The 23,290-nt window shown below is 34.9% G+C and overlaps 1 long non-coding RNA gene across 3 annotated transcripts in view; it reads right to left on the reverse strand.

The window, feature by feature from the left end:
• Positions 1-23,290, reverse strand: part of LOC118152782 (uncharacterized) — a 251,232-nt gene that overhangs the window by 136,629 nt on the left and 91,313 nt on the right. For 2 of the 3 annotated variants that reach the window (XR_004741607.3, XR_004741606.3), the window contains exon 3: positions 314-14,196. The exons of the other annotated variant lie outside the window; for it this stretch is intronic. This is a non-coding gene — a long non-coding RNA (uncharacterized LOC118152782). Of the gene's footprint in view, positions 1-313; positions 14,197-23,290 lie in introns of those variants that run through there. 3 annotated transcript variants of the gene reach the window in all.

The raw sequence follows: 23,290 nt of genomic DNA on the forward strand, positions 1-23,290 counted from the left end.
ATCAAATTGGGCATTCAAACGTAACCCAATAAAGAACGTACAAATGGCCTAAATACAGCCTGCAACTCTCACTTTTCTTCTTCCAAAAGGCAATAAAGCAACATAGATAAGGAAGGGGATGATCCATATGGAAATGCGTAATTCTGTCTCTCTCAAATAGAACTCAGAAAATACAAATATAAAAAAACAACAGCAGTGGATAGAAGTTCTCAGTGCTTACAAATACAACACCCTTCAGCTGATAGCCAGGAGATGAACAGATTTGACTTTGAAACTTGGCAACATCTGGTCAAGCAAAACTGTAGCCCTGAAATTGAATAAACAAGAATAAATGCATTCCCACTGCTTCCTTTGCATTGATTCCTGAGTGTTTAAAAGTGCTTTACATTCATGCCTTCTACAAAATGCAATACAAAAGGCAAAAGAATAGCCAGCACAGCAGTGTGCATTTGCCTTTCATTTCACGATTGTTTTTTGGTACCTAGAGATTTAGAAGTGTCAAGCAAACATTTATTCAGAGGAGATCTGATTTTTGCCTATTTTGTTTGGGTCAAGAAAGTATTGGCAAGCAAAAAAGAACTAATTTAGATTCTGAACATATTTTACTCTGAAGAAGCATAGTCAATTTTCTCACACACAGACTGCTTCTAAACAATAAAATTATTTTGGTTTCTCCAAGTTATAGTCATCTAAAATTTGAATATATATACACACACACACATACATACATACAATATACATACATATGTGTGTGTGTGTTGGAAATATTTCACACATTTTTCTCACAAGGGGCCCTTGATGAGATGGAATAAATGATGAAACAGTAGCTAGGCAGTGTGGGATGCTTGAGTCAGCCCCTACTAGAATGATACTCTTGATAAGTCACTTTACCACTTTTGGCATTTGATTCTTCTCTCATGACATTGTCATATCTCTGTGTAACCTCGAAGGTAACATACATACATATGTATGTATATATGTGCGTATGTATGTATGTATGTATGTATGCGTATGGAAGGAAAACTCAGTTTGGAAACGTGAAATTTTTTACCTTTTTTCATGATAAAATTATGGAGTTCAGGATTCTATCACTGAAAATCTTTTTCTTATTAAGACAACTAGGCTCTGATACAATGAATGGTTATATGATCATTCTTTTATATTTTACAAATATATGTAGCTTACTTTCCTTCCTCATCAGATATTATTGATGTAAGTATATTGTGGAATATTGAGAAGATTCAAAAATCAAGGCTTCCTTCTTAAAACTGCTTTTTTTATTCTGTTTTCCCTGATCACAAGGTCTTCACTGTTTCTAATGAGCTCTTAATGAGCTGTCAATTGCTTATGCAAATAGAGAAGGAAACAGACGCTGAGGAGATGATAGATACTCAGTTAAAATATGACACTGCCTAACCTCTCAAAGTTATTAAAAATGGAAATTGCTCTAACTTAATAACTGGCCTTGACCTTCCTTTTCCTCTAGTTTTAACTTTGTTTAGGTATCTGATATGAAAGAATCTGAGATATCAGTGCTTTACATCAAGAGTACTGGCTCTATGTAGGAAAATACTGAGTGCATAGTAAAGATTTTAGGTTGAATGTCCCAGGCAAATTCCAGATGAAAAGAAAGAACGGAATGGTAATTGTTTAACTTATTGGTGACATGTATGCTAAAAGACTCGGAAGTTTATGTGCCAAATTGATAACACTGCTTATCTCTCAGGAGAGAAAACAAAATGAAAATGGGAAACAGGGCTTTTATTTTTATATGCATATATATTGCTTGAATAAATTAACAAGAAATTAAGAGAAAATAAAAAATAGTCCCTTTGTTCCTTGAGGAATTCAAAAATTTGATTTGGAAACTCAAGCCAATTTTCCAACAATATTTAAGATTCATGAACATTTCTACAGCAATGGAATTCTTACTCTCTAAAGAGTTTATTTTTCTCAAATTTTATATAATAATATTTTGTATTAATCAATATATTTTTCCTAAATGTGCTGCATCTATGCACATATTGACACTTGAAGGAATCAGAAGTAACTCCTTTAAACTCAAAAACCTCAGCAGAGATGAAAAGGTACAGTGTAATGCTGATATTTGATTATATTCCAGAAATGATACTTTTTAGCCAACCTTTTGAGATTTTGTGTCTACTACAGAACAAGCTAACTGAGGTCAGTTACAGAGCTGAACATTCTGCGTCAAGCGGGATTGCATGAGGGAATGGGGCTGAGGGTTGTCTTTACTGCCATTGTACTCATTAACTTGCTATTGTTTTACCCCTAGATGAGGAGCCAGTTGACTTCACAAGTGTGCCAACCCCAGTCCTGCCTCAGAGACTTGAATGTATTGGAGGTTGGGAATGACAAACCCAGAATGTGGTATCCTTTCTAGGATGTCCAGACAATTGGATTTGGCTAGTGGACCAATTTTATTTAGTATCTAAGGGGAGAAAAGTGTTGAGGGAAAAAAGGACCAGGAGGTATGGTGGGCGGGAGCTCACAAAAGTAAATTGATCCACATCCCCATTTATCTGGGATTGAGCTAACTTGGAAGCAAGAATAGACAAGAGTCTTGATACTCGCCAGGGGCAAAAATATTGCCCGACAAGCTAATTGTGGTTGTAACTCACATGTACCTGATTGCATGTTTCACAAATTATGAGAGTAACTTAGAAGATAATTGAGCCAGTGTCAATGAGGTACAAAGCCTCTCAGCGTTCTGCACTGGATTCAGTAGAAGATGAGCTCACTTTAGGTATCTTGGCACAAAGAGATTGGCACATTTCTTTATAGCCTGATATCATCTTGGCAAAAGTACCTACTTTCCATAGGAGGCCTGCTGTACACTGTGAGGTTCTGTAGTAAACCCAGAAATGATGAGCCTTGCTGTGAAAGATAGGCTAAATTTAGGCATGAGTACACAATGTTTTAGGGTTTTCCCATATCTCCATTTTCCAATAGTGTCCTCTCCTTGCTCTGCACTGGATTGAAAATACAGAGGATAGAAAATCCCAGTCCTTCAGACATACAAATACTTTGTAAGTTTTTCAACACATCAGATAACAGACAGGAATATGCCTAGTGCTTTGAATTTTCCCAAATATATATTGGCAAAGACATTTCTAAAAATTCCCCCAAATGCAATAAAGACAAGGCACATTGATTTTATAAAACATTCATTCAGGCTGAAATGGAAATTGATATTATATTCTTTTGGTTAACCATAGAACAAGCAAAGAAAAAATGGAGATATGATAACCAACCTGAACACCATTCGACTTTGCTTTCCTTTTGAAATAAATAAGAATATTTACTTCACTCAAATAGTTGCTATATTCTAATGTACACCATGAGTGTACTTGTAGAAAGAGAAAAATTTAAGCTTGTACATTATTCTTTAAAGAGTATATGTGAGTAACAAAATACTTTGAGAGAATTGTAGCTAAATTCTAAGGAACAGATCTACAGATTATGTGTGTGTCCAACTCAGTTAAAAGGTTTTGATGATTTGGCAGAAAGGACCGTATATTGTAAAAATGTATTCATTTATGTGGATTTTCTGTAAAGAAACCAGAAAATAATTTTCACGAGGCTGTGATTGGTTGTGGCAAAGAGGATGAAATGTTATAATTTGGCTATTTGGGGCCTGATTGATTTGGTTCACATTTCTAAAGTTACTTTCAATTACCTAAAACACTATCTAAAATGCCTCAAAAAAATTTAAGAAAGCAGAGAAAAAGTGATGAATCCCAACAGACTTAGAATTAACCTCAATTAAATGGGATAGAATAATACATTAATTTTGTATTGGATTTTTAATATATTTTCAGTGTATTTTTAAATGGGTTATGAACAGCTTTCAGTCTCATATGCAAAATGCTCTAAAAAGGTTTCAGCCTGTTACAGTTAAATGTCCCTTTCCAATGATATTTTTCTCAACCTTAGTTGACTCTTACAAGTTTGGGGGCTTATTACAGCATTGTTGTTCATTCTTACAAATGTTCAGATCAGTTTTATGATCATGACCATTATATTTTCAAGTGCTATGATTTTTGAAGTACTATATGGATGTATTATCTCATTTAATTCTCTAAGAGCATTATAGATGATTTGAGGCAAGAAAAGTTAGGCAAGTTCTTTGGAAAATGCATAACAAAGAGAAAATAAACATAATATAATATTAACCTATCTTACTTCTCTAAGCCTGGCTGGGTCTGCTGGACAAATGAAGATAGGTCACACACTTTTGAATAAGAGAACTAGACCCATCTTTTTGGGGATGCCTTCTTGATTTTCAAATTTTAAAGTGTTTCTAGAGCCTCAGACTTTTCTACAAAATTCCTGTTATGCGTCAGACATTAGACATCCCCAGTTTCTGAAGTCACTGAAAGACAATGAAAGATAACAATTCCACCTCTAGGGCCTTGTTTGCATAGTGGTAAATGAGGGTAACATAATCAGTGTGATCAGGCAATGACCCAATCCATGTTTTATGTAAAAGTGGGATCCATGCATCCGACCCCTATGAGTAAATTAGAGTTTTAAACCAAATTTGACTTGTTTGAAGCCAATGGAAGGCCACTTAATGCATTTTAATTAATTGAATGAAGCGTCTATAGAATATTGTGTTTATAGCACCCTTTAAATAAGGCTAAGAAACTTGCCAGAACCTTGTACACTGTTTGGTCTGAAAGCATTCATATAACTTCCCAGAAGTGAACAATTCTGTTCCATAGAAGTAGTTAGGTTCATTCATTATTGTGCTTCACTAGTTAGTGATAAAGTAACTAGTAGAATTTTTCAGACTCCTCCACATCATATGGGAAGATTTCAGTGGTAATCATGCCCCAGCTTTCCTCATCACAAGACACAAGTACCATATATTTCTTCACAACTGTGACAATTTATTTTTACATCTCTGCCAATGGATATGTCTTTTTATAAACTTAACAAAAGTGTTTCTCTTTTCCCCCAAAAAATAAGTTCCCACAATAGAACATCTTTTTACTCTTACAGAAAATAGTGTTTTTCAGCCATGAAAACTATTTCACGTCCTCACAAAGTCTTACATTAAACTTCAAAGTATAACCACAGAATCTTTCACAATTTCATAACACTACCAAACCTAGATTTTTTTCCCCCAGTTTTGCCAGAAAACAAAATTTATTTTGTCCCAGAATTGTTTTCTGTAAGAAAGGAGTCTCCCCAGAGATTAAGGAATTGACAAAAAAATTAATGCTAAGTAATTGCAGTATTGTGTACCAGACAGCATAACACAAGCGAGTCTCAAAGACTAAATTGTGGAGAGCGGATTGTGTCAGATACTGTCACAAGGTGGCAGATTATTGGTATCGAAACAAACAAAGCCAACTTTATCACACAGATTCCACTTGATCAGAGTAAATGCATGCATTACCCATCTTTCTTCAGGAAGGATTTTTTCCTATACCTAAGGCTATGTACACTCTTATGAGGCCAATGTAACTCCATGTTACTGCCCCTTTACTGATGAAAGGTTTTGGCCAAATCTAAATTGGATGGTTCCGGAACCACTTGTGATTCCAACAGGTTATAGAAAATGTTATGAATACGCTCTCATAAAGGTAACGCAGCATAAAAACTGCTATGTTGCTCTCTTTAGTGATCCAAATGGACTGAAGACAGGCTGAATACAATAGACTTGGAATAAAGTGTTTTCTTCTAACAAGTATCCATTCCAGCATGATTTCATCGTCATCATCACCATCATAAATATTGATTTCTATCCCAAAATATAATGCCTTTTTTTTTGAGACATAGTTTTGCTCTTGTTGCCCAGGCTGTAGTGCAATGGCACAGTTTCGGCTCACTGCAACGGCCACCTCCCGGGTTCAAGTGATTCTCCTGTCTCAGCCTCCCGAGTAGCTGGGATTACAGTCAGGCACCACCGCACCAAGTTACTTTTGTACTTTTAGTAGAGATGGGGTTTTGCCATGTTAGTCAGGCTGGTCTCAAACTCCTGACCTCAGGTGATCTGCCCACCTTGGCCTCCCAAAGTGCTGGGATTACAGACTTGAGCCACTGCACCCGGCCCTATGATGCCTTTTATTTATATGGCAAGCTATTACTTTTCAAAGTACCTTAATATAAATTTCCCTATTTTGTTTTCAATCTGCTAATTCATGCATGAAGATTTTTAACTGATATATTCAAGGTTATGTGACAGTAAATGGAAGATCCCATACTAGAGTTTAGGTTTTCTGATACCCATAAAGGTATCCTTTCATTTTATTGTGTTGTATGAGTATTTTATAGATATTTACTGAGGTTGCAGATGCATGGTATGCCTGTTACTGCCTTCATTTCAGCCAAGCAAGCCCTCTCCATTATGTCTAGTAGAGATAGGATTTTCTTGCTTATGCTATTGGAATTACGCAGAGAAAGATCTCTGCCCAAGTTGAGTTGGAAAGACCAATTCCAGTGCTCTGTGTACACTATGATTTTTGGCTCATGAAGAACAGGATGATATTTTAAATTTATTATTGAAATAGCTTTAATCTTCACATATAGCTGTGAATGCATGATTTAAAGGGCCCTCCTAGTTATTGCTGAAGAATGGCAGTGTGAAAGATACTTGAAAAAATTGGAAAAGATTCCTAAATAAAATTAACTAATAATAGGTGATATTTCTCATTACTCATACTTAGCAAATTGTATTACATGGCTAACATGTAGATTGAGATTATTTCTATATAAACAGAGGTCATCAAAATTAGACAAACACTACTGAAAATTTAAATATTTAAACTGAAAACTTAAATACTTGCTCCTTGCTCCACATGATATTTTTGGCCAAATTAAAGAGCATTCATTTTAGTGCATTTGAAATTTTTAAAACTGGCAGAAATGATTTCAAATATGTCAATATATTTGCCATTGTCTATTCTAATCTGTTCTAATGATGCCATTACTATAGGTGGTCATTGAATGCCTTCCCCTAGGAGACATTGTACCTCAAACATGAGAGGCTATAAAACTTGGGAATGATAGTAAGTCAGAGCAGTCAGGATTTCAGTAGGCCACATTGCTCATTTGTATAGGAGAGGATCTTAGTCCAAGCCTGCCTCAATCACAGAGACAACTGGATGGCAAACTGTGACATGCTCATTGCTCTGGGGCTCCAGGCCTTAAGCAATGCTGATGCTGGTGCATTTTGACCTTGGCTAATTGGGCTGCATTTCCTGTGATGCTCAAGAGCCCTCTGCCCATCAGTCCATCTTGGAGCTGTGCTAGCTCTGCTTAATGACAGCATTACATTGCCTAAACGTATTTCCCTGTGGCAGGAATAATGCCTGGTTTCTTCATTTGGCATTAGGTCACATCATTCACACAAAAAAGATGGCAAGTCACCTCTTTAACAGTAAAGGAAAAGAAAATACACTAAATTGTGAGGTAGAATGCTAGGTATGAGAGGGAAATAGTCAACAAAGCCACCTTGAGCTTTTGTTTGCTTAGCGACTATTTGGACAAAAACAAATCAAAAGACTCAAGTCATTTTGCTCTTTTTCATAAAGACATTTTCTCCACAATAGGCAGTGGTTCTTATCTCCTGCTGGTGCAGGCTGTGCCATTCTTGAAGTTCTCACTTAGTTTTCTTCAGCAGGGCCATCCTCTTTCTAATGCATATTCTCTAAGTATTTTCAAGTAGACAAATGTCAGCTGGTAACTGCCACTGGCACGATGAGAGATAGAGAAAATCATTTGCTAACAATTATAATTGTACATAAGAAAAGTAAATTACAGCTGATTTCTTTCCATTGAAATCTTGACCTTGGGGATGATTTTTAATGGTGAAACCCCATCTCTACTAAAAATATAAAAATTAGCCAGGGCTGGTGGAGGCTGAGAAAGATAATTGCTTGAACCCGGGAGGCAGAGTTTGCAGTGATCTGAGATCATGCCACTGCACACTCCAGCCTGGGCGACAGAGTAAGACTCCGTCTCAAATACATACATACACACACACACACACACACTACACACTAATGCTACCCAGACTTGAGGCGTTTTCTTTTCCTTGAGCTTTGATGGAGAAAAACAGTTGGGAAGGTAATGACACATCTTTAATACCCTACAGGAAATGTAGGCTAAGTCACCAACCAAACTTATATTGACCATAAAGACTTCACTGGGCCATTTCATTAGTTTATTGGGTTAAATTGAATAAGAAGGAACCTTAAATGAATTATAACTAGCTTGTGGAATAACAAATATATTGTGCATGAGAAAATTAGCTCCATGTGACATCCACAGCCACCATATGTAAAACGCCTATTATTTGTCCTGTCTCTTTGAAAATCATTTTATTGGAATGTATCAGCTAAACCAAAACACATGACTGTCCTTCTTGGGACATGAAAGAAACCACTGAAGACAAGTTTCTGCCCAGCCCCTGCCCCCAGCATGTGAACACGCTGGGAAAAGCAGCCTTGAGGAACTTTTTTCAGTGTCCATGTAATAGCAAGTGCATCACATGCATGCTGAGCCATTAGCTGCCTCTGTCTAAAAGAATTTGGTCAACATTTAGGAATTCACTTAATGAAAGGCTAGTCTATGAAAGCTCTGATGGCCAGAGGAGCAGATTGTGTCTTTCTTTCCAATTTCCTGGGTCACTGCAAGTGATGCTCGACAGGGCCCCCATGTGATGTAGCCCAGGCCCTGGACAACAAGCTAGCATTGTGACATTAGAACCTACAACATTTGTGCTGTAAACCCGACTTTGTTCCAGGAATGCAGTTTATTTTGCACACTGCTGCGTCAGATGGCAAACTGCAGTTCATGCATGATGTGAAATTGTTCCTGGAAAGGGCTCTCAGGTGTTCTCCCACTAAAGGGGTGCCTCTGTGATATAGCAGAGTGACCAGGTCATTCCTGATGCGTAACCCAGTGGAGGAGAGGATTCTCATCACCGGCAAAGCTCTATGAATTCTTGTAAGAGACGATCTCCTGCAGGCTAATGCAAAATGACTATTTCCTTAGAACTCATTTTTAAGGATTGGTTAAACAAAAACTTGAATCCAACATAGAAGGAATTCCTTGACAAAGAGGTTACCTTAAATTATAAAATGAGTATTTCTGTAGTGTTGAGTGTGGTGTTAAGGAATTTCCCCAGATGCTACATTCTTGCGTCTGTTCCCTGTTTTCATGGGAAAGTGTTTTTATTAATTTTAGACCACCTGGATTGTTGCAAGCAGCGATATTGAGTAAAACTAATATTCTTGTTAATGAATCTAATAATTATAATAACAACAAACTTTTTAATGTATGCTACTTATTTGGCTAGTTATAACTACAGTAGTACTCTAATAATTTTACGTGTGTAACTTCACTCAATAAAAAGGGCAGTGAGATAAATACTATTGACATCTCATTTTGCAGTTAAAAGAAAAGGCTCAAAAGTATTTTTCTTTTTAGTCACAGAGATCTGCCAAGTTCTAAAGTCTTTTCTCTAAACCACTATACCACTTCCTTGTGAGACCTTCAAAGAGACGTTTTTTTCTAAATGACATGACTTGGTAAAAGAGCATTGATTACTTTGTCAAAGATAACAACGACACTTTTGAATGAAATATAATTTTGTCCTACTTTCCAAAGAATCAAAGGCATACGTTTTCTCTGTGAAGATTTTATGCATATGAGTAAACAACAAAATTTCACGAAATAACACCACTGATGATTGCTGACTTAGATCACAGGGAAGGATGTAGTAGGGAAGGGTTCCTGTGGAGTGGTGGTGTCAGGTGACAGACATGACTTCTGTTCTTTCTTCAAGAGCAATACATCCAAAAGTTTCACCATGGAGGATGCTAGCAGTGATGATCATTAAAACCAGGTCCCAACACACACATATATGAAAGGCCACGGAGTTCTATGCAGCTATTAAAGAACCTAGTTGTAAAGCTGAGTGAAATATTGCTTGAAATGAAAATAGGAACTTTGGAAACAGCCTTCAAGATGAACCAATGCGATCTTCCCATGTTTTAGATGAAAAGTCAAAAATCGAAGACAGGGAGAGGTGACATTTACCTAACTATACAGATTATTAATAGCAAAGACCAAACTAGAACTCAGTTCATTTTTATCAAATCTTAATATTTATTAAATCAAAACATAACTCAGTGACTAGTGCACAGAAACATACTCACAAATATCATTGTTCTTTCCTCCTTTCCAAATTGCGATCCAGGGCCTGCTATCCCTGTCTGTGACCATCCTTGTGTTAACAGCAGTGAAGGAAAATCATGTATTGGATGCCTTTTCTGTGTTGGATGTGATAATAGGAGACTATTTTTAAGCAGAACTGTTGCAAAGCCCAAAAATATTATAAGAGTTATTATGAAAAGGTACTGTCAACTGTGCCAGACTTTAAGCCCAAGCACTGAAAATGGTTCTACCTAGAAAACGGTAGAAAAATGTAAAAAATGTTGATCATTTAGATTTTACAATGGTACAGTGATCAGAGAACGAGTTTATACTTTGGGAAAAAAGAATTGCTTGGTTTGAATTTTCTGAAAATTTGGACTCTGTATCCATCCTTATTTTATAGTTTAATGATAGCCTATCTACAAATCTGTTGGGCTCAGAAAACAATTCCTCCAACGTATGGTGCTTTGGAGTGCTAAGTACTTTGAAAATTGAAAGGCCTCAAAAATAGGCCAAAAAAACCCAGGTATCAGAACCAAGGTCTCTCTCCAATCTTTTCCCTCTCCCTGTCTCTCTAATTCTTTTTTTTAAGGCACCGGGAGGCACACTCACTGGAATTTTCTAATCTGACAAGAGCTTCTTTCCAAAAGAAATGTGATAAGTCTCAAGGCCCTCTTTTAGGCATCCCATCAAATAGCCAGGAAAGATCTACCACCAAAGAAGAGAAGAGATTGGCGTTCTCATCACTCCCAGACAGATTTTTCATCCATTCTTCTGAGGGCAGCTCTGAGAGATTGCCTAGGGGACTTTACGTGCATAATAAGACAAATTTTGTTCTAATGCAGTTTCAACCCTCTCTTTCTTATAACTTGTCCCATTCTGCTTTCAAAGAGAATCCTTTGCAAAATACAGCTTGAACACTTCTAATCCAAAATCAAATATGCTCTGAAATCTAAAACTTCTTGAGCACCAGCATAACATACCAAATGGAAAAATTCTGATGTTTCTTCTCATTAAAAAAAAAATGCTGGGCACAGTGGCTCATGCCTGTAATCTCAACACTTTGGGAGGCTGAGGCAAAAGCATTACATGAGTCCGGGAGTTCAAGGCGAGACCCAGTCTCTATAAAAAAAAATTTTTAAAAACATAGCCTGACCTGGTGGCACATTCTTACAGTCCCAGCTACTCTGGAGGCTGAGATAGGAAGATCACTTTAGCCTGATAGATTGAGGCTGTATTGAGCCGTGATCACACCGCTGCAGCACTCAGCCTGGGTGACAGTGTAAGACTCTCTCTCTCTCTCTCTCTCTCTCTCTCTCTATATATATATATATATATATATATATATATATATACACATACATACATACACACACACACACACACATATATATATTTATAGTGTGCGCTCACCTTTCAATTAAAGCACAGCATTGTAGGTAGAGACCAAACACCCATTTGTTAACATTTGTTTTCTGATAGTTCAATGTACACAAACATTGTGTCATGAACAAAGTTTTGAAAGTATGTCTATAATTGCCTGAAGGTGGTCTCTCTCTATATAAGGGATATGTGAAATATAAGTAAGTTTCATGCTTAGACTTGGGTCTTACCGCCAAGATATCTCATTATATATGTGAAAATATTCCAAAATCTACAAATATCTGAAATCTGAAACACTTTTGGCCCCAAGTATTTAAGATAAGAGATAGTCAACTTATAATGCCTGCCTCCTGAGACCGTACATCTTTTCTCTATGAAGAGGCTATTTAAGCCTCAAACATCTGGTCCCCTTTAAATCTCACACTTCCTGTATGGCTTCCAGGTTTATGCACATTAAATATACTCTCTATGCCTTTTTCTCCTGTGAATCTGCCTTTGGTAGCTCATTTATAGCAAACCTTTAGAGTGCAGAGGAAAAAATTTGCCTTCACCCCTACAAGTCATTAACACTTCCAGGCAATATTACTGAACAGCCCGGAATGACAACTTCTAAATCTAATATATTCAATGAGTTCAGAACATGTCTTCATGAGTAATGGTAACACAACAATTATTTCACTTCTCCAGCTTCAGAAGAGCTTTCATCATTGACGTGTGATACCACAGACCTATTCAAAACAATTGATGACTGGTTTACAAAAATTAAATCCCTCTGGGAATAGTATCATTCATATTAAAAATTCCATAAAAATCACCCCTTGAATGATTGTCCACAACAGCCTAGTCTCCAAATAATTAAACTGATTGACTTGGATCTGTTGCTACAAGTTGAATTCATGTTAAAAAAAAAATCTAGCCATTTAGTGAAGTTCTTGTCATGATTTCTTCTTTATATTAGAAAACTCAACTGCTTCACCTCCAGGGAAAAAGGAATAATATTAGCTGTTGTCATGTACCGTTCTCAGCATCTTTCATCTGCGTGTCACAAGGTTTGTTATAAATACCAAAAGAATAAAACATGTTATAGTCCTGGCTCAGGAGAACTTGAACTTCACCTTATTTCATGATAAATAAATAGTGATAAAGAACACGGTGGTGCCTCCATGGCCAAGGACCAACTCACAGCAAAATTTTCAAAGTTAAATTTTGATTCTCATTTCCTTTTTCTCATGACTTTCAGTTTTATTATAATTAGCTTTATTTTATATACAATTTCAGAAAAAAAGGAAAAGGGAACCTCTCTACTTATCACTCCTATTGTTTTTTTTTTTCCTTAGGTAAGTATAGTGGAGAAACAAACAAAAATTGTACCATCCCCTTGGGATAGAAATTGTGTTTGTGGGTTAAAATAGGAAGCATATGGGGACCTTCAAGGTCCCTCCCACACTCCCAGGCACATGCATGCACAGACACCTACAAAAACATACACAAGGAGGTCTGGGGAGCTTCTCTCTTCACTGGACAGTATGAGATAGGAGTGAAAATCAGGAAAAAAGCAGGCTTTATATATCCAGATAAAGCTATTCTACATCCAAGATAAGTGCAAAAATAAACTCCACTAACCCACACCAGTAAATGGAAGCCATTCAGAGTATTAAAGCCTGCTTTAATAAGCAATGGACACCAATATTCTTATATATATTGGTAAAGTCATGAAAATTCTTTTTATATTGAATTGAGTTGCACCTGTTAGAACAAGAAAATCCTAAATTACAATTTTTTCATGAATATATCAATATAAATACATTAATTACTGCTGTCTAACAAGAACAATGAAAACATCTTTATATATGTGGTTTTGTTTATACCTCTGCATGGCCTCATCATCTGAACATTGGCTGCTAGTATTCGATGTTACTTGCTAAAATGTGGCAAATATTTCAGCAAAATCTTGGTATTTTTTCTTTTGTTGCATGTAGCTGTCAAGCCTGTTTGCAGGTTTTAGTAGTTTAATTTCTTTTAATGTTTCCATAGAAATAACATTAACAAGATGATAGATTAGAGGTAATAACATGATGCCTCTGACATGCAGTAGAATTTATCTTCATCATATGTCTGATAATATCCTCTTATTGTGTAATGAACCCTGCTATTTGTATCTATCATACTTTTACTCATTCATCTTCTTAGCTACTAAAGATAGAATTTTCATCCCATCTCTGTTATAAATGCAAATTTATACTCTTCTATATGTCCTTCATTATTAGTGGTCAACTAATAAATTGGCTTTTCATATAGTAGTTCAATTGGCATTTGCTAGAATGCAAGTGATGACCTAGAATCATTTTATATATAATCTCAGTTGCAGGAGAAATTATTGTAATTAATCTCCTTGGCATGTCTGCAAAATGTCAAGAACTGCAAACACCTTTGTACTGAAAACATCTGTTGGGATAGAATCTGGGGGAGAGAAGTATGGAATGAGACGGAAGCTCTGACATCTACTTTGTTACCCAGGAGGTTGCTGAGTGAAGGATCCATTCCAAAAGCCCTCCTTTCCCCTTTCTCTTCTCTTCTGTCTTTAAATTTTCACAGCATTTATTCATAGCTTGCTCTTGGCTGGCAAAAAACAGAGAAAGAAGCAGGAAGCAGGTATGTATGCTTTCCGGAATTCAAAAGATATGAGCTATAATTCAAAATTTGTCCCTGGCTAACATGGATTGCTTGCCTATATTATTCACCCTCAGTTAAACACTGTTTCTCCATCCTTCCATGAAAGAGTTGAAATCGAACATGAAAGGCCTGCTGTGTTACAAGAGAGAAGCAAGTCACTTGGGACTTAATAATAAAAGCACTTAAATCTCCGCTTCCATGGAGCCTACATTCTGCATAGAGAACCAGCTAAGGAAACAAAGTTTCACTTAGCATAAATTAAGTCAAATTAATTTTATGATACTTCAACAAAGTACTATTGAAGACCCATGATGCTTCATCTGTGAGCACACAATATGACAGGGACAAATTAGAGGTAAGAACATGAGTACATTAAAATGAATTAACACTATAAAGTTTAGAACAGCTATCCCTTCTGATAGAGGAAAGACTGATAAAGGAATGGCAAATTCTGTTGTTTGGTGGTGGAAGAACAAAAGTTTCCCAGAAGAGACACTGAAATATGAGTATGTGTTTACCAGAAGAGAATGGCAGGGAGGGAAATGCATGTCCAAAAGGTTGGGAAGCTTGGGAAAGCTTTCAGAAGACATTTAATGAGATAAAGGGCAGGAAGAAGATGGGACAGGTTTGTTGTTTATCTATTTATTTAGTAAACAGAATGGGTCATTTACTTACATATCCTCCTAACATAGGATCAAATTTTTATAACATGTAGCTGGTCCAGAAAAATTCGTTTCTTCAAGTATAAGTAACTACAAGTAAATCAGCTCAGAAAGCAAACAAAGATACTATAAGAAGAAAAAATTTCACAAAGGAAGTAAAAATTTTTATTAATGAAAAAATGTTGCCACAAAACATATGAAGACTATAACTCAATTATCTAACATGAACTTTTAAAGTTTAATTTTAAAATGCTGAGGTAACTTATAAACACAAAGCAGAAAGGCCAGATATAGGAAAGTTCACCTCCAGATAATACGAGGAGATGGTCAAACAATGACAGGACATGAAGGAAAACATGTAGAAACTGAGAAAAAACTAGGAACATGTAAAAAATTATTTAAAAATATTCACCTACAAGGTGCCTACAGATAAAGAGATACCAATGAAAATACACCAAGCAGTGTAGAGAATAAATACCAAAAAATGAAGAAAATGGAAGTGAAATGATAAATTATAAAAATTTGGAGCGCAAATGATAGGTATAAAAGAAAGCAGAACGAGATCTAATATATGTATTCCGGAGTTCCTTAAGAAAACATAAATAGAGTAGAAAAATATTTTTAAAGTAGAAAGGAAACTATTTTGAAATGAAAGAATGCTTGAATTCACATAGCAAAAGAGAATCTGAAATTCCAATAAAAATTGTCCCCTCAAACTCAAACTCTAGAAACACCTTATTAACGTATTATCTTTATAGGATAGGGAAGCAATGCTTTGTCACATGAGTGAGTCCTAGAAGTAAAGATTCTGTTTTAAGAAGCAGTACTTCAGGCTAAGAAAAAAGACTGCCTACTGTGTAAGGAAAAGGTATGCACATTTATATCATATTCCTCCAAAGAAGCAATATTCAGAAGAGATGGAACCAAAACCTATAGGAAGGCTGGGCACAGTGGCTCACAGCTGTAATCCCCTGCACTTTGAGAGGCTGAGGTGGGTGGATCACCCGAGGTCAGGAGTTCAAGACCAGCCGGGCCAACATGGTGAAACCCTGCCCCTACTAAAAATACAAAAATTAGCCAAGTGTGGTGGCACATGCCTGTAATCCCAGCTACTAGGGAAGACAAGGCAGGAGAATCACTGAACCCTGGAGGTGGAGGTTTCATGAGCCAAGATCGCGCCTCTGCACTCCAGCCTTGGTAACAGAGCAAGACTTCATCTCAAAAACAAACAAACAAAAAAACCTATAGAATATTTTTAAAATAATGTAAGCCAGGAATTTTATATCCTACTAAGCTCTGCTTCAATATAAAGTCTGTAGACTAAGGTTTTGAACACAAGAACTAAGTTAATATATTTAACCTCAGTGCTACTCAAGAAAACAACTAGAAATAAAACTCAACCCATCAAGCCATTAAAGGGTAAATTTAAGCAAGTGAATCGAAGATGAGCATTAAATACATTTCACAGCACATCTGAGGCAAAAACAAGAAAGACTATAAGAATGATCAAATGGAATATAAGTGTTATATGCTATGACAATGTAGAAATAATACGACTAAAAAAATAGCAGAAGAAAGGTGAGAGAAGACAGAAAATTGAATAACCTATAAGTTACTTAATGTTTCAGATCTAAGTTAAAAACCAACTGTTCTAGTAATACTTGTATATTTCTATGGATTTAATTGGGTTGTGGAGGAAGAACAGAAAAGTAAAATAAAACACAACTGATGATAAAAAGAAAGGAATTTATGTGTTAGAAAACAAACAGCAAACTCAGAAAGGTTGGATATACTAAATTAATCTTCAGATAAATCAATCAAGTATAAAAGGAAGAAAGCATATATTATAAAATAAGAAACAACAAGGGATAAACTCAGAATTAGTTTCAAGATAATTTATATTATAAAACTTCATACAAATCAAATTTAAGCCATGAATGAAATAGATACTTTTTGAGAAAAATACGATTTACCAAACTGTCTTCAAAAGACAGAAAGTTTAATAGGTCATATTCCTGAAAAAGGGGAGTTTGTAACATCTACTTCCTGTCGCCACCAAGAACCTCTGGGACCAGCTTTTACTGTGGTGCAGTGGGTTTATTCTAGTTGTAAAAAGATGTTCAATTTTTAGGAAACTTATTACCATAATACAGCATAGCAAAAGTTCTATGAGCAACAATCACCATCAACCCCATAGACACTATAGGCACAATACCCGTACTTTGCTCATCTCTTCTGAAATACCTTTTTACCATTTCTGAGCACCCCACCTTTCCCCAAGGAGTCCTTTAACAGCCGGGAAATGCTGTTGTTCCTCATTGGACTGTAGGACTGTCCTTGGGCTACTGGAGTCACTTTGCACAGATGTGCAGAGAGCTGAAAGTCCCTGACAGTTTCTGTTCCCCATCCTCAAACTTGGCCACTGTGGCCATTGACCAGTGATTATAGAATTTAGGAATATGAAAGTCCGTTTCTTGCATTGCATCAAGGCAACTGGGAAGCATACTTTACTTCCTAGAATTACCCTGCAGGAAATGACTGAAGCCTACCTCTGCAGGACTTTTGCCTGCAATTACATTCTAGTTTGCTGCTTCTCCCTTCTCTGCCCTGCTTCCGCTACTCGCTTCCCAGTCTTCCTTGCAAATATTTCCTTAATAAATGACTTGTACAATAAATTGATTTGGACTCACTATTCTCAAAGTTAGCTTCTAGGGAACCTGATTAAAGCAGATGCCAAAAAATACCTTCAGCATTACTTGATTGATTAAAAAAACAGCCAATAAAATCCAACAAAACGTCTCTTATTATTATACAATATAATCATCTTAGTCAAAAGCCAGAAACATATATAATGGGAAATTGAATATCAGTATTAACCAACGTTCTAGAAGAACACAATTAGTAATGAACAAATTGGAAAGAACTTACAATGGCTATGATTTTTTGATAATTTGATTGATCTGGAAAACTCAACAGAACAGAAAACTTACTATAAAAGAAAAGAGAATTACTGTGATTCAAAAAAATAATAATACTATATAGGAGTCAACAACATTCTATTATGCAAACAAGTAGTGTGTAAATATATATCTATATATATGCACAGTTTGTATAATATGATATATATTATAAACTACATGTAACTTGTAGTTCATAATATCCTCTAGAAATCATACCAAATAAAAGAAAGAACATAAAATATAGCCTAGAAATCATACCAAATAAAAGAGAACAATACCAAGAACAAAACACTCACACAAATAAATCTATAATGAAATAGAGAGAAATAAAACAGCAAACTTGAAATTTCACACAATGTAGCCCAAAGTTCCTGAGCTTTGTTTTCTGTTCCTATTGTTTATTTTCTAACACATTAATTGTTATATTGTTTTTCAAGATATTAATATTTACCTTGGTTGCTCTGTATATAGTACATATATATATTTACAACACACTATAATATGTTATATTTAAAAACCATATATAACTATATATACACATATATTAATATACATATATACATGTATATGATAATATATTTGTCTAGTAATATATTAATATAGTAATAATTGTAGTTAATATAGTAACAACTATAGTAATATAATAATATAGTAATATTTATAGTAATTGTACATAATAATATAGTAATAAAGTAATAATATGTTAATGTATTATTAGGCATGTATATGTTATATATACATACTATATATAATACATGTATGTAATACATACTATAACATATAATATATACATGTATATAATATATATATTACATGTCTACTAATAATATGTATTAATATACACATGTACATATATAGAGAGAGAAGAAATGAAAAGTATAAACTAAGAAATGTGTAAAAGCTATGAGAAGAAATTCAGACTCTACTGAAGACTTATAAATTGTTCAATATGAATGTTCTCAAATAGAAAGATTTATAGTTACAAAAGTAAATGAAAGCACCTTTCCAACTAAAAAGTAAAACATATCAAACTAAAGAAAAGGTATGATCTTGGCTATGTGTTTTTAGGCAATGACATTAAATTTTAAAATACAGATTTGTTGAAAGAAAAAGAAGATATGCCATACAAAGAGAAAAACGGGAAAACTCTGGTGGCTGTATTAGTATCAATTAAAACTGACATTATAGATAAAAGAAGACATGTCGAAATGATAAGATTATTAAAGAATCAAGAAGACATAGCAATGCTAACTGTGCAGACTATTCATTTCGCAATACATTAAGAAGGACTTCCACTTTCAGAAAGATGGAATATATGTAATTTTCAGTATTTCTCTTGCTAAGTACAACTAAAATATCTGGTAATTACAGATACAACAAATGTAAGAAGACACTTCAAGGTGGAGAGAAGACGACAGAAAGGCCAGAGGCTGCAGTATCTGAGGAATAACACAGTGGTTTCAACTGAAAATCATTCATCATGCCAAGAGGCAGGATAATCTGAAATTGGATGAGAAAAGATGATTAACAGATGACAACACCAAGATGACACAAATGTTGGAATTATCTGGCAAGGATTTTAAAGGAGCCATCATAAAATTTCTTTAATAAGCAATTATGAACATGCTTGAACAAATAAAATGAAAGTAGAAATAGCAAAGAAATAGAATGTCTGAAAAAAATAACATATACTAGGAAGAACCAAATAGAAATCTTAAAACTAAAAAAAAAATTAATAATAACTGAAATAAAACACTTAACAGATTGACTGAACAAAGCAATGGGAGAGGACAGAGGAAAGCATGACAGACTCTGAAGCTAAAATGGAAATTACACAATCTAGACAACAAAAAGATTTAGACTAAAAACATAAAGAAATAAAATAAAATGAACAGAAGCCCAGGAACTTGTGCAACTACAACAAAAGATTTAACAATCTTGTTATTGGATTTCCAGAAGAGAAGAATGAGTAGGGCTGCAAAGTATTCAAATAAACAATGCCTGAAACTTTCCCAAATTAGGTCCCAAAAATGTCCCTAAAGCTAAAGATTCAAGAAGCTGAAAAAATCTCTCAAATCTCTCAAAATTTCTAAATCCACAGAAATTCAGATCAAGATATATCACTGTAAAACTTTTGAAAAGAAAAGGAAAAAATCTTGAGGGCAGCCAAAGGAAGAAAAAAAGGAAGCGAGGAAAAGAAGAGAAAAGAGGAAGGAAGGAGTGAGACAAAAAGGAGGGAGGGAGTGTCAGGAGAAGGAAGACAGCGGAGATCTCATCAGATACCACACAGGTCAGAAGGAAATGTAACACATTTTTTAAGTGCTTAAAGAATTGACACAGAATCTATCCAAAGTTCTGTGTCAATTAAAAATATTCTTCACGGCCTGGCCCAGTGGCTCATGCCTGTAATCCCAGCACTTTGAGAGGCTGAGGCGGGTGAATCATGAGGTCAGGAGTTTAAGACAAGCCTGGCCAACATGATGAAACCTGTCTCTACTAAAAATACAAGAAGTAGCCAGGCATGGTGGTGGGCACCATGTAATCACAACTATTCAGGAGGCTGAGACAGAGAATTGCTTGAACCCAGGAGGCAGAGGTTGCAGTGAGCCAAGATTGTACCGCTGCACTCTAGCCTGAGTGACAGAGTGAGACTGTCTCAAAAAAAAAGAATATATATATATATATATATATCCTATATATATATAATATATTCTATATAGAGACATTCTACATAATATATATGATGTATATTATATAGAATATATATACAATATATATATGTATTCTCTATATATAGAATATATACATAATATATATATTCTCTATATATAGAATATATATATGTTCTTCAGGAACAAAGGAGAAATCAATGCACTCTGTAATACAATGCCCTTTAAAATATGTAAAATGTGTATAACAGTAAATATTTTCACTGAATCATAAAAGTATGTATCATTTTTGCTTTGCATGGTAAAGGCAATGTTAAACTGTAAACATTTCATTATTCATAATTTTTAAAATAACTATTACTGCTTTTTAAATTATTAAAAATATTTCATTAAAGACATATCACTATTGGTCTTTCTTTTCCCTGATCTTTTAAATTACATAAACTGAAAGCTGTTTTGTGTAATACACCAACACTTCTCTGTGATAATAAAGATACAAACATGCTATTTATAAAAGTTAAACTTTTCAGATTTTTTTTTCAGGAAATTTGGGTACATTTTGAAAAATAAAATTAAAAATTACAATAATAAATTAACATTAAAATAGCCCTTGGAAGATAGCAACAGGCAACAGAGCAAGACTGAACAGAATCCTGTGGAATAAATATGCAGTATTTGTCTTGGATATCATGATAATCCATTGCCAAATGGTATTTTCTATGCACTGCAACATGTATTGATGTATCCCTTTCTCCCTGGTGAAAATATTGCACTGTCTGTTTGGTTGCTATGTACTTAAAACTGGTTTCCAAGGATTCCTGGGCTTGCAACCAGATCCATATGCAACCATCACCAGGATCATTAGAGGAATTTGCTCCTGCCCGACTTTTTGGGTTCATCTTTTTCCACATCATTATTCAACCCAACCTTGACCATTCCTGAGACTTAATAATTGTTCTACAATTGTTCTTTAACAAGCTAATGATCTTTAATAAGCAAATTGTACTGTATAATGCAAAATTTCTCTAATTACATGGTAAAAGATTTTAACAGCTTCGCATAGAAAAAGAATTTTTATTCAAATAAAGAAGTGACTCTTGGACACTGCTTTCTCCTTGAATGGGAATCGTAAAGCTTGACAAGAAAGTCCAACTCTCCTGTGGTAACCCTGACAGAAGACTGGTAGAGATTGTAGCTGGAGATTACTGAGAAGCGTGTTGCTGCTAAATTCTCAAACAGTGTAATGAGTGATTTCCCGACACACTCAAGTGGTTGGAAGAACTAAAGTTATCATCCAAACTATGAAAGCTCTAAAATTTACTTTTGAGTAAAAGACACATCTTAGGATTTCAGCATTCAAATTTTTAGTACGCAGTCTTGCAGCTGTCAACACACTGGATCTGCCTTCCATCTCTCTTGACCATATTTTATAGTTAGAGGAGCTTGCTGACCTGGTTTTCTTGAAATTATGAAGATTTTTTGAATTTTAAGTCAAATAAAGATTTTTCTTTTTAGAAGTTTTCTTATTCTAGAAACACATTGTTCTTTCTCTTTTTAAAAGCAGATCACCTTCGAAATAAATTAAATGGTCCAGAAATTATAAAATTAATTTTTATAAATTAGAAGTCAAATGCTGATAAGATTTTTTTATCCTGTATTTTATAAAATATTTATTTTAATACTGTAGATTTTTCATCCACCTATTTGGCTTCTATGTAAGAAAACCGTCAACCTCAAGTGATTACAATGGTTGAATGTCTTCTTAAATAGAAGCCTAATCGGTGGATGAAAAATGTACAGTATTGGAAATGAAGTACGGATTTAAAAACGCAATCACCTTATTAGTTTTTTCTTGAACGTTAAGCTCATCAAGGCACCACATCAGGGTTCCGCTTTGTGCCACCACCCGACCATCCTTGGAAAAATTCATAGCACCTCTATATTGTGGTTGCCTAAAGACAAGTAACTAAGGAAAACCCAACTTCATGAGAACTGCAGGAGCCATTTCTAAAATTCACATATGCAGTATCTTCAATGAAGGAGAGAAGACACTGCCTGGGAGTTCTTTGCCTTTGGTCTGGGCATACCACCTTCCCCATGACATACCTGGTGGGAGCATCATAAATGTTCATAATATATTGAAGGAAAAACTATAGCTATAGAATACATTTAGTTATTTTAGCAAAACCTGAAGAAATCAAACATCAATGGCACAGAACAAGTTTTGGAATAGAGCCCATAACTCTATTCAAAAGTTATCTATGCAAATAACTGTGATTTGCATTCATGTAAACACCTACATTTTTTTGTTAACTGAACTGATTTAACGGCTAATTAAAACTAGTCAGTAAGCACAATGCAAAATTAATTAAACCATTTAGTGGAGAGATTCAAATTAGTGAGAGCAATGCATTGGACACTATGAAAGCAAGTGCAATTGCTACTTGTCATCAGGCAAAATCGTTCTGAGGGTAAGTGCATTCCCCAGGGAGAAATGTGAAGGAATAAAAATCAGCTTGTTGATTGTATGATCTTTTATTAAGCAAATGTGCTGAATTTCAGCTTATCTTTTAAATGGAAAAACTAGAGTCTTATAGTTATTTAATAACCACTAAGAAAATTTGCGAAGTAGGAACACTATTTATAGTAAAGTTGATCGTTTTTCAGATTTTATAAAGGTAAAATTTTAAACCATGTGGTATAGGAATATTGCTTATCTCTCCTAAAGAAATAAGTCAAACAACTTCTT

The sequence above is a fragment of the Callithrix jacchus genome, chromosome 4 (genome assembly GCF_049354715.1).
Source record: "Callithrix jacchus isolate 240 chromosome 4, calJac240_pri, whole genome shotgun sequence".
NCBI classification, from domain to species: domain Eukaryota; kingdom Metazoa; phylum Chordata; class Mammalia; order Primates; family Cebidae; genus Callithrix; species Callithrix jacchus.